At 55.6% G+C, this 13167-nt stretch overlaps 1 protein-coding gene across 1 annotated transcript in view; it reads right to left on the bottom strand.

Annotated features, from left to right (window-relative positions):
• Nucleotides 1-13167, bottom strand: part of ADAMTS2 (ADAM metallopeptidase with thrombospondin type 1 motif 2) — a 254371-nt gene that overhangs the window by 75675 nt on the left and 165529 nt on the right. The window lies entirely within an intron of this gene.

The following is a 13167-nucleotide window of genomic DNA, read 5'->3' as shown; positions in this document are numbered from 1 at the left end:
ATTACTCCATAGGTGCGGCTGGTGGTTGTGAAATATTATCTGTACTCATCACAGCTTGGAAAGCGGAGTCATTTTAGACGGCCACCAGATCTAATTTTTAATGTGCTAATTAAGGACAGATATTGCTATACCCACAAAGGTGGTTTCTGTGTTCTGTTTTGGGAACTACAGCTGACAGTTGGCTTCCTTTGTATTTTCTCATTTTTTACTTTCTTTTTTGGGCTTCCCAGGTGGCGCTAGTGGTAAAGAACCCATCTGCTAATAAAGGAGACAGAGAGACCCGGGTTGGATCCCTGGGTCGGGAAGATCCCTTGGAGGAGGGCGTGGCAACCCACTCTAGTATTCTTGCCTGGAGAGTCCCATGGACAGAGAAGCCTGGCAGGCTGTGGTCCATGGGGCCGCAAAGAGTCAGATGCAATCAAAGTGATTTAGCACACACATGTATTTTATTTTTTACATTTACAAACATTATTTGAACAGGTACCCATGGGCCTCACCAGAAGCCAGAGGAGTCCACAAGAAAGGTGAGGAACCCCCACTCCCCACAGCATAGCCAGCATGGCCTTCCAGAAACACTGGAAGGTTAACCCCGGGTTCAGGGCCAACCAAGTCTCCCTTCCCCACGGACCCCACCCTCACACACTCTCAGGATCTTACCTGAAACAGTGCCCTCACTACCACCCACTTCATTCATTCACTTCCTGACCAGGCTTGACTCTTCTGGAGGCCCAGCCTCCAGATCTCATCTCCTTCCCAGCAAGCATGGGGGTCCACAACTTCCCGAGTCCTCTGTGCTTCCCCTGCATGCCCCTAGCACTCAGGACACAGCAGCACCCAGCAGATACTCAGGACACACTTTCAAGAGAACAAATCCACTCATGCCATCACTCAATGGAGAGGCATGAACTTGTCGAGCACACCCTCCCTGTGTGCAGACCAAACCCCCGAGGCTGCTGACCTTCCCCTTGTGAGGGCAGATCCTGCCAAATGCCTCTCCCAGAGCCCGCTCTGTCATCTCAGGCCAGGGCCCTTCTCTCCCGGAATGCCAACTTTTAGAATCTCTATCTGAGCAATGGAAATTGCTACCTACAAACAGCAGGAAAACCCTTTGGGAAATCTGAGAGTTAGCAAGTAAAATCGATTCGTGATGGATGGGATGGGCAGGCACATGGGGCATGCTGGACAAAGAGCATGGTGATCACTGTCACCCTGCTGTATGCTGAGATGGCACCCACAGAAGGCAGAGCGAATGTGCCTAGAGGGGTCCTGGGACGCCTCCAGCCAGCCCTACATGTGGCCCCTATGGGAAGCCGCCTGCCCACAAATCTACTTTCCAACTGTAATTTGTTTCTCTGCCCAGACCTGGCTTTCCTCCAGGGAAGCGATGACCGATAGCCTACAGGATGGTCACTGCAACTCGTGCATGAGTCTGGAGGGAGTGGACGCTGGCCTGAGTCCCACGCCGACAAGGTGAACTATAACTGGCAAGGTGGAGCCAGCTCACCCACGCCGCGCCTTCCCTTCCGTACAACAAGATGACAGGCTCAACTCGCTCTGTGAGGACTAGACGTCCACATGTCTGTGATGGAATGATCCTGGGGAAAACCGCAAAGCTGTGGTTGTCACGGCTGCTAAGCCATCACCCCGAAGCCCCCAGGAGGTCACGGTGGCAGGCAGGGTGCACCCCTCTAAACCCGATGTCCTTGCCCACCTCTGAGGGTCAAAATAGACCTAGACTTTTTGGTCCACAGTGAGACGATAACCCTAAAAGTCAGTTTTTCTTAAGAGAGAGGTTTTTTTTTGTTTTTTGTTTTTTTAATGTCTCCAAAGTATTTTATCTCTCACAAGCAGAGCCTGGCCAATTTGGCTCAAGAGAGTTTGACTGAAAGTTGTGGTGTAGAAGAGAAGACGGCAGTGATACAGGGAGGTTCCGCTGCCCCTGGGGCGGGAAGCAGGGACAGGCATGAGAAGAGAGGGGACAGAGACAGGGGTGAATGGCAAGCTTCACTCTACACCCTTAACTTCTGACTCCCAGGTCATGCTTTGACTGAAGAACGGGGGCAGGGGAGAGAGGAAAAGAACAGTTCTGATACTTGGGAAGAAGATGAAAGCAGAGCGAGCCTGAACCTACTCTCTGGGACCTGGAGGGGACAGGTTCACATCAAGTCCCCAAAGTCTGGGTGACTTCAGATAGCCGAAATGGAGTCCTGCTCCCAGCTATGCCTGGGGACCCAAAGACGGCGGCAGGGTAGCTGGCTGCTCAGAAGGGATTCAGGGCTGAATTTACAGAATTATTTCCTTTGATGCTCCCAACAGCTGTTGGAGGCCAGAAGGAGGGGTGTCACCCCTCCTGAGAGACGAGGAAGCTGAGGTTGGTCCCCGAGTGAGGAAGGAGATGCAGGGCTGGCCCCTCCTCAGTTGCTGGCCCAGAGCCTGCCATCAAGACCCTCCTGTCTCCTGGCCCTACCACTTGGGATGAGGGTGGCCACTCTCATCTCAGGGAAGGGGTCTTATGTCCTTCTTGGACAGTGGGCGGGTCTGACCCTGACTCCTGATCCCAGACAGAAGGGGGCCAGACCCCCAGGAACTCCACCACGAGGTGCCAAGCATTCCGAGGCAAAGCCCCACCTCCTGCTAGGGGTGATGGCCAGGCGTTCAGGACCCGGGTGCCGGGCTGCTGCGCAAGGCCCAGCTGTATCTTCTGAGCGGCCCACCAGCCACCAACTCCTGGCAGTGGGGCTGGGTACCCTGTCTCTGGCCTTGGAGACCAACGGGGCCTCCAGAACTGCTGAGGAGCTAGACATGGCATGTCCAGAGCATGCCCAGCAGAGAGCCAAAAAGGAAGCCAGGCCTGCCCTTGAGGTGCCCCAGCCCTGCCTGCCCTGGTGCCCCCACTGAGGTGCACCTTTCTCTGTTTCTCCTAGAAAGGCCCCGCCCTTCCACACAGGGACACAGCCCCACACAGCATGCCTCTTTGGGATCGGGGCTTTGGGCTGGGTGTGCCCCAGCCTCTCACTACAGCACAGGCACCTCTTGGCAGCTGCTGGACCTGCTAGAGGGTCCCCAACCCAGATCCCCACTCCCAAGCCCTCCTGATGGCCCGGCCCCTGCAGGCCCCCAGCGGGTGGGAACCCCGCAGTGACCAGCTGGCGGGGCGTGACTTCTTGCCCATTAGGTGGTGTGACCGAACCCTCACGCCTGCAAACATGTCCCTCTCTGGTGTCCGACTCCCAGTCCCCACGCTGGGATCCATCAGGAACAGAAAGAGCAGAACACAGGGCTTGTGGGGCATGGAGGAGGCTGGCTGTGCTGAGGAGGGGGCCCTGCCCTGCCCCCCAGGGCCACGCCAACTTTTCAGCGGGTTGTGAAATTACCACAGCCCCGCAAAGCCAGCCGCACCCAGGTCCCCACAGGATGCTCCCAGCAGGGTCCACTGTGGCATGGAGACCCCCGGGAATGAGCCTCAGTAATAGGGACACAGTGGCAATATTTCTGCCAAGCAGAGAGCTCACAGACATGGCACAAAAAGTCACAAAGACAGAGGCAACTTCCCAACATCTCCCTTCCAATGCCCCTTCCGTTCCGACCCCCATTCCACGTTCTCAACAAGCAGACAGAAAGCAGCTCCTTCCCGCCCCATGTCCTGCCCAAACGCCCACCCTCATGGATCATTCTTCATGATGGCTGCCACTCCAAAAGGCCCGACTTCCTCTTTCCTCTGCCTGAGACCCTCGATGGCTCCCCAGTGCTTTCAGGAACAGGCCTCAGCCTGGCACGTGGGGCCCTCTCTAAGGTGGTCCTGGCTTGCTTCTCTGAGCTCCACTTCAGCTACTTTCCTTCAGGAACCCTCCCTCCTGACAGCTCTGCCTTCTCCTCCTGCTTGTGCAATGGTTCGTACCTGGAACACCCTCTCCAGCCTCTGGATTCTTGAAATACCCAGAAAAGCATTTGAAAAAGCAAAGGGCAATCAATGTGTTTCAAAGGAGGAGGGCAGTTATCACCCTGCGAGCATCCCGCAAGCCCCACCCCAGGGCGTTCCCCCTCAACGGGAGGAAACCGGCTGCTGCTTCTCAGGTTGCCCTCCCCTAGCTCATGATGATCCAGTCTGAGCTCCTTAAACGGGGAGTCCTGCCCTTCCTCGGGACCTTGGCACTCACTGCGCCTCTGGTTTCTCATGCTCCTCCCCCAGCGCAACTATCCCTTGCTCACAGTGAGCCCTTCAAAGTAGTTGCTCCCAGAAGAGTACAGAGGTTCCTTAAAAAACTAAAAATAGAGCTACCATATGACACTGCAACCAGTGTTGCAGTGGGCATATATCTGGGCATATATCTGGAGAAAAATATGGCCCGATGCAGCACTGTTTCCAGTAGAGAAGACAGGCAAACTACCTAAATGTCCATAGACAGAGGAATGGATAAGGAAGATGTGGTGTGTATATATATATATGGTGGAATATTAGTCAGCCATTAAAAAGAATGAAATAAGGCCTTTTGCAGCAACATGATGGACCTGGAGAATGTCATACTGAGTGAAGTAAGTCAGACAGAGGAGAAATATCACATGACATCTCTTACATGTGGAATCTTAAAAAAAATGACACAAATGAACTTACAAAACAGAAAGAGACTCACAGACTTAGAAAAGGAACTCATGGTTGCTCCGGGAAAAGAATAGTTAAGGACTTCGGGAAGGTCATGTACACAGTGCTATATTTAAAATGGATAACCAACAAAAACCTATCGTATAGCACATGGAATTCTGCTCAGTGTTATGTGCCTGGATGGGAAGGGGGTTGGGGGAGAATGGATACATGCACATGTATGGCCGAGTTCCTTCACTGTTCACCTGAAACCATCACAACATTGTTATACGGTTACAGTCCAATACAAAAAGCTTTTGGTGTTAAAAATAAAAATAAATTTTAGAAAAAGTAGCTGCTCCCATCCTGGACTATGCAGTCGATGGGGGAGGCACCCCTCTTCTCACTCACTGCTGTGTCCCTAGCAGTGCTGAGCACACAGTAGGTGCTCAGTAAACAGTTGTGAATGGGTGAATGAGAGAAAACCGGAAAATGTGGAACAAGAGGAAAAGGGCAAAGACGTGGCGGGAGCAGGGTGCACAATGCCCTGTAATGATCGAAGACCAAGCTAAGTGCCCCAGAGCCTGCCTACCCCTCCCTGCCCTCCTGAGGCCTCCTGTGTGCTGGGGAGAAGCTACTTACCTCTGTCCAGACCACAGGAGGAGGGGAAGCAGGGACAACGTCCTTGAGCCCTGTCTGAGAAATTGATCCTTGAATCTTGAAACCTTGGGGAAAACGTTCAAAGCCGCAGGGCTTCTCTGTGCCGAGAAAGACCCACAGCTCTCTTGTTTGGGGAAATACACTGTAACGCACCTTTTGCTTATGCAAAGATGCGGCCAAGTTTCTGTTCTGGAATAGAAAATAAGAAAGGATGCAGGCTCTGCATGATAATGTAAGAGCTGGCTTTATTTGTGGCAGACTTCCACCCTGGGCACCAGTGAGCCCTGGCAGGTGGCCTGCGGCTACTGGGCAGAGGTGACCTTCTCCCCTGCCGAGGTAGAAGGACAGGGCAGGACGGAAGAGGCTGGCCCAGGCAGTGGGGCCCTGCCGGGGCGGGCAGGGACAAACTGCTGGTTGGGTTCGCGTCCCTTATGCTCAACCGTCAGGAAAGTTACCACCTCTTCCTCTGAGCCAAGCTCTGCCAACTAAGGCGCCTAAGCACCCAGTGAGGAGAAGGCAGGCCTGGAGCAGTCTCTTGTAGGGCCTTAGAGGCAGGCACAAGCCTGCTCTACTTCGTGGCTTCTCGGAGCCTTTGACATAACTGGGAAGGTCTCTCTGAGCCCTCCAGGAGGAGGCTTGTACATCACAGTGGAGGTGGCGGTGAAGAGAGTGCTGTAAAGCTGGGCAGAAAGTCTGCGGGCTGCCAGTGAGCATTTTCATTTGTGCCCATCTTATAACACACAAATGGGGCTACAAAAGCCCAGTCTCACTATGAGAATGAATATTCCCTTTGCAGATCTTCTTTTCCACTCGCTTCTCTGCAAATGCTTCGCAGGCAAAGCAAGAACAAACACGACTCTAGCCTCTGCTCAAAATATCAAACTGTCATGAAATGCAAATGAGCAGGACAGGAATTGCTAAGACCATATTATGCACAAAAATGGGAGGCAGGTAGAGCCCCTTCTTCAGCCCCCACGCCCCCCACTGTGACTCCTCCTATGAGGGTGAAACCATTGAGTCCCCAAGCCTGCACCAGGCCACACTCTGCTGGGTCTGAGGATCTCTGCAGGTCTCCAGGGTGCAGGCAGGTTCCTTCACTCCCAGGCAAGTAGTTCGATGCCCAGAATCTAGATGGAGCGTCAACAAACGGTTACTGTGCAAACAAAGAAACAAAGCTGCCTTAAACCATTGCCCGTGTTGGTGCTGATTACTTCCAAGAAGCTGCCTATTCCATCACTTCGTCAAGTTGCAGGCGTTCCAGGGTGGGCTCGGCTGCCATCTTGCCCTATGACTTGGGCTTGATATTTTGCCCGTTTGAGTCTCAGTTTCCTCATCTGTGAAATGGAGGCAATACCAGTTCTAACCTCTCAGGCTGTTACCATGAACCAAACTCAACACCATATTTAAAGCATCCAGCAAAATCCCAGGCACACAGCACAGACTCAGGAACTCAGTACAGCTGTCACAGAAGGTCAAATACCTGAGTTCTTTCTCTGGCCTCGCCGGGGCTCTCCTCGGGGCCGCCAGGGAGGGCTTGCTTGGACCACAGTGCGCAGCCAGGCTGTTTTCCAAAGCCCATGCTGGGCCTCACCAGGCACCTGTGTGTGACCCAGACCTGGGGTTCTCCCCGCCAGCTCCACCACAGGGCAACCAACAGCCTGGTTGGAGGCCCAGCCCTCCCACTCACCACCAGAGGGCTCATCAAAATGGGATAAGGCTGCAGACCAGGGAAGCGCAGCTCTGCCGAGGCCACGGGACACAGAAGGATCTGTCTGAGGTCCGCGTGGAGGGCACTGACAGGAAGGAGCAGGGGAAGACGGGGACCTTGATTCCTTCTGACAGCGGCCCTGGCCCTGGAGAGCCCTGGGCATCACCAACCTCCCCGTGCCCCCGTGAGCTCCAGCCCCGGGGCCTGGCATGGAGTCTGCTCCGGACGAAGCCCTTCGGGGAGGCCCTGGCAGCGATGCCATGTGACACCCTCGCTGACTCCACCAGTCTCAGAGGCCGTGAGCACGACCAGCCCCCTCCCCACACCCGGCCAATGTCAGCAGTCGGGCGCTGGCAGGGCATTTGAAAACAGTGATTTTTCATTCCTCCCATGATTCATATTTTTCTAATTCCCTGCCGCTCTTTGACCCCAGGAAAGGAAGAGGGGAAATCATCGTGGGGAGCAGGGCCACAGCACCTGGGAGGTTCCCGGGGAGGGGAGCAGGGAAGCAGCAAGCGCCCTGGGTGCCGAAAGCTGGTGAGGTGGCTGAGGACAGGCAGGGAGGCAGACCTAGGCCATGCCCCTGCTTCTCACACACCTGAGGGTCAAACATGGATCCCGAGCACTGCGGGCCCTGCTCCCCACTGGGGCCCTAAGATGAGACTCCACCTCAGCAGAGCCCCCTCCTCAGGTGGCTCTAGCAGGAGGTGAGAAACGGAGGGGACCCTGTGAGTAAAGTGGCCTCAACAGCGGCTGGTGCCACCCGCCCCAGCCCTGAGAGGTGTGTGTGAGCTCCAGAAGCTCCTGTCTAGCTGGTTGGGTGGGAGGCAGTGGCTGTGGACTGGGAGAGGCTGCAGAGTGGATGGGTCATCTCAGCGCCAGAGCTGGACCGGGTGGGATCGGCACACACCTGAGCAGTCCAGATCAGGCCCAGGTCTGATGACACAGGGCAAGCCCTCAGCCAGCCTCCCCACCGCCACTCAGGCCTCAGGGTCCCCCGTACGATGAGGACAGCCAGGTTCGATCCATGAGTCAGGAAGACTTCCTGCAGGAGGGCATGGCAACCCACTCCAGTATTCTTGCCTGGAGAATCCAACAGACAGAAGAGCCTGGCGGGCTACAGTCCATGGGGTCGCACAGGGTTGGGCACGGCTGAGTGACTAACTCTGACTTACTTACTTAACTTCATCAGGCCTGCCTCCCACTGCCACTCGGGCCTCAGGCTCCCCCACATGATGAGGAAGAAGGGGCGAGCTCTGCCCAGCAGGCACTGACCCAGAAGAGACTGCGGACACCCTGGCCATTCACATGTCACCTGTGCCTTTGGCACAGCCAGGGGGTCGTCAGGAATTCCGATCTCCCAGCAAAATTCATAAGATTCAGAGCACTGCTCACTGTGGTATTACAGAGTTGTCTGCTGTGAACATATCCCTCCTCTAAAGTGAAATCCCTCAGCACAATTCCTAACATCCGGCACGTAAGGAGCCTCCTCGAATGCAGTGGGAAGCCGCCCTGTCCTTCGTGCAGCCCACGGCACCTGGCGTCACGGGAACCTCTGCCCCCAGGCAGAGCACTGTGCTGACGCCTGGGCCAGGCTGGGAGCAGGGACCCAGAAGGTGGAACCAGAGAACAAATGGGTGGCTGAGAAGATGGGTGAACATACGCTGTGATGCGGGGAGCCCAGAGCCAAAGGCAGAGGGCTGAGTTCTCAGACACGCGAGGAGCTGCCCCAGAGCACCACAGGGTCAGAGGGGGCCCACTGGAGCCCAGGGGCCCGTCTCGCTGGCAGGCCCGGGTGCTGCCCCCACGCGCTCTGCTGAGAGCTGCGGACATCCCCACAGAACGGGCGAGGCGCCCTCGGACGCTGCTCAGAGGGCCGTTCCCTCTGCTGCCCCACCGGGGCCTCCAGCCCCTTCAACTGTTTATTACGTTGTTGACCACCGTCTGTGCCCACTGAGGACTGGGGGCCCTTCTGCATCCTTAGCTGCCGCATCCTCAATGTCTAGGACCCGGCTGGCTCCCAAAGCTTCAGGATCAATCCAAGCTCGGCCGTCCTGGCCAGCTCTGTCCCTCCGAGGCCCCCCTGTGCCGCAGCCCCACGCCAGCCCCGCTCCAAGCCTCCCGGGACACGCTGAAGGTGCACACAGGAAAGCACCCTCCCAACTTGTCCACTTTGCCAACGTGTGGTCAAAACCAGTTCCAGACTCACCTCCACTGTGACTCCCCAGCCAGGCAGAGGACGCTGGCTGCGTCTCGGGGCTGCCGAGGCCCCTGGCCTTCCTGCTGCAGGAAGCCAGCATGTCCCCAAAAGAGCCAAGCTTCTCAAGGACAAGAGCGGGGCTGGTTTGACAGACATCACAGACAAAGAAGCAATGGCTGTACCTCATTGGTCAGCTCTGACCTTCCCAGACCTATGCCAGGCACCTCCTCACATCACCACCTTTCACCTCCCACACCCTGCAAGTGAGCGTTACTGCCCCCGTTTCCCTGTTGTGGAACGGAGGCTCAGAGAAACTGAGAAACCCTCCCACATGAGCACGAGTGGAACAGAGCAAAGGCCTTGGAGAGCAGTGGGCCAAAGTGCGGACATTAAAACTGTACATCCCTACAGCCCGGTGACTCAAACGTCCAGCATCTATGGTGGAGACAAACAACCTTGAGCATCAGGGAAGGAGGGACAAGAACAGTTACGCTACTAGGACTTCTTGTCCACGGACAAATAGAGCCTGTGTTTCATGGGAGTCTGTGGGACCATGGTCATCCTATGAGAATTTATTTACTCATTGATTCATTCATTCACAAGACAGTTCCTCAACCCCTACTATGTGCCTGACCCTTCACCAGGTGCTGAACACTCAAAACCAGGTAAGCAGACCCTCCGAATCTGACATTAAATTTGTGCACCCAGCCCTCCTGAGACATGCCACCAAGGGACCCCTCAGGCAGCAGAGGCGGATTCCAGGGTCACTCAGCTACAACTCCCGCAGCAGAGGGGGCAGACAAGGAGGAACCTGGATGGAAGGGACAGCTGGGGGGCAGCGCACCCTCTGCTCTTCCGGCTCGACGGTCACCTCCTTGCTGGGATTTGCAGGCGACAAGCTCTGCCGCTTCCCAGAGCTGTCACCAAGAAGTGACGCTGCCCGGCCTTCCTCATCCACGGGGACTCTCACTCCTACTTTGATAACCACCAGCTCCCCAGGGGAGGCCAAGGACAGGCTGCTCTGAGGCTTCCCTATTCACCTGTCAGGAGGCCTCCAGGAGCTGGGAGGAAGGTGTGGGGGAGTCCTGGGGGCAGAAGAGAGCCTCACACGCGTTGGCTCCCCTCATCAAAATGTTCTCTGCCTGCACTGTCATCCCTGGGAGGGGGGAAGCGGTCTATTGTCTACCCCACGGGAATGTGACTTCTTGTAGCAGGACCTCAGGCCTGCTAACATGACACTTCTAGCACCTAGACTGTGCTCAGAGTAGGTGCTCTGTAGATATGTGTGAAGTGAGTAAGTCAGTGGGTGGTGGGTGAACACATCCTAGAGAGAGGAGAAAGACACACGCTGGGGGAAACGCCAGGAGAGTCACGGATGGAAGACAGTCAGGGCTGTGGGCAGCGGGGAGAAGACCAGCATCCGGGCACACGGGTGTGTGAACCCTATCTGCCATGCCCCAGCCATGCCACCCAGCCTCTCCGAACCTCAGTGACCTCGTCCAGGAAAGGGAACCTCATGGGGCCACTGGGGCAATGTAGAGACATCTAGAAGTACTTCCTTACACATGTGCAAAAACTCAGGCTCTTAGGTCACAGGGAGAGGTATTTGGAATAGTATTAACAGAAGGCATGAGCCCCGAACTCCCTAAGAGAGGTGTTTCCATCTCTTTAGAACCCAAACCAACCTCATGACTCCACTGATAGTATGTTGGGATCCCAGACCCCTTAGCCTGGCATAGAAGGCTTTGCCAACCTCATTCCTGCCTCTCCCCCAGCACCCTTCACTCTGATTGGCCCCAGCCTCGAGCTGTGATGTGGCGATGTCATTGAGCCTTTACACATGCTGTTCTATCACCCGCAACACCACCAGCACACACCACGCTCCCCTGCAGGTTGACTCGGCCTCCGGGACCAGGTGGCTCAGCAGTAAAGAATCTGTCTGCAATGCAAGAGCCGCGGGAGACACAGGTTTGATCCCTGGGTGGGGTGGATCCTCTGTAGGAGAACATGGCAACCCACTCCAGTATTCTTGCCTGAAGAATCCCATGGACAGAGGAGCCTGGTGGGCTACAGTCAGTGGGGTCACAAACTCGCCTTAGCATGCATCCACGCACCTGGGAAGCCCCCAGTGCCCAGCATGGGGCCCAATTGAGACCAGGCTTCTGAGAGTGCCCAACAGTTAAATACAAGAATGGGGACAGCTTACCCTTAAGGCACGCTCTCCATGCACCCAGCATGCTGTTAAGCATTTTCTGGTCTTTAATTCAAGCTATGCTCCCAACAGCCCTGGGAGGTGGCACTAATTATCCCCCATCCCAGCATCAGCAGGGCAGGCAGTCGCCTCCTTTCTTCTAGACCTGAAGGAACAATCCACCTGCTGACCAGCCAGTCATGTTTCCATTCACTAGTGCAGTGCTGCTGCTGCTGCTCCTAAGTCGCTTCAGTCGTGTCCGACTCTGTGTGACCCCATAGACGGCAGCCCACCAGGCTCCCCCGTCCCTGGGATTCTCCAGGCAAGGACACTGGAGTGGGTTGCCATTTCCTCCTCCAATGCGTGAAAGTGAAAAGTGAAAGTGAAGTCACTCAGTCGTGTCTGACTCTTAGCGACCCCAAGGACTGCAGCCCACCAGGCTCCTCCGTCCATGGGATTTTCCAGGCAAGAGTACTGCAGTGGGGTGCCATTGCCTTCTCTGCACTAGTGCAGTGTGAGGTCTTAATTTCAACTTGTTGCCAACATTAAAAAACAATTAGATTTCCTATAAATTTGGATTTCCAGCTTCTCAAGGGACACGGGGGGAGGGGGCTCACAATGGTGCACCTGTTTATTCCAAAATGACCACAAGTGAACGGGACCCAGGAGGGGATCTCCAGAGTGTAGCCTCTCTTGCTGCCCCAGTCCCCACCACGCCCTACTGTCCACAGCCCGGCCACCCGGATTAGGCCTTCTGCCTGGCTCCCACCAGCGCCTGAGGTGCTGTCCCCTTCTAAGTGCTGTGTTTGCTGGGGCTGTGCTCTCAGACCAGTGGGATAAACATGAGGAACAGGAACGGTGCTGGGAAGGCCCGGCTGTGGCTAAGCAGCAGCAGAGCCCGAGCCCTGGGGAGCTGCCGTGAGACAGTGGGAGCCTGTTCTACCCACCCTCACATCCTTTGCTACAGCCAGGCCCAAACTCAACGTGTCCTCCTTGCCCCGGGAGCCCTGCTTGCTTCCCTCAGCTTCAGGGAACCAGGCTTTCATGCCCAGTTTCAGACATGTGTCTCTCTTCCCCAGGAACCAGAGCCAGAGATGTGTGAAAGGGACTGGGGGCTGTGCCTTTCCTCTGGCTTGTCTGCCGCTCTGCAGCCAGTTCGGGATCATCCCCCAGACCGGCAGAAAACACGCCTGTCCTGTCTCGGCCTTCCCTACCATCACCTCGTGGCCCCAACATTCTTGGAAGCTGGTGAGAAATGGAGCCTGTGGGCCTCTGATTGTTTGCAAATCCTGGCAAGGCTTCGGTGAGCCCAGGCCAATTTCTGGATTAAATTAGAAAAGAGGAAAAATATCTGAATCCTGGCACAGACAGAAATCATTCAACAGAAATTGTTTAAGAACATCTCATGCTAGGAAGGGTCAAAGGGTACAGCGTCTACTCTGAAAGCTCAGAAGCTCCTTTGGGTCCCATGTTCTCCACAAGCCTAAGAAGTATGTCTGCCCTCGACAGAAAACACGCTTGGGATGGGGGTGGGGGAGCAGGAATTCTTCCAGAACATGAGCAATTAGCCCAGCTAGGAGGGGCAGCTATGTCTGCCCAGAATTCTTGCTCCTCCTGCTCTGTTGTTTTAAAATGCTTGTTCAGTTGCTTTAAACAGAATCCCCAAAGTGACTTCCTGGATCCATTCAGCTGGCAAAGTCGGGGTGGGGGTGGGCTGGGGTCTGAGGAGGGAGAGGGTGGAGCTCAGCTCAAGTGTAAGGTCCCTGCAATGGCCTTGGGAAAGGCTGCTCTAGCTGCAGGGGCTTAGAGGCCTGAAGGGGAGAGAGGGA

This window comes from Muntiacus reevesi, chromosome 1 (assembly GCF_963930625.1).
Source record: "Muntiacus reevesi chromosome 1, mMunRee1.1, whole genome shotgun sequence".
Taxonomy (NCBI): Eukaryota; Metazoa; Chordata; class Mammalia; order Artiodactyla; family Cervidae; genus Muntiacus; species Muntiacus reevesi.
This window is presented reverse-complemented; position numbering and strand designations above follow the sequence as displayed.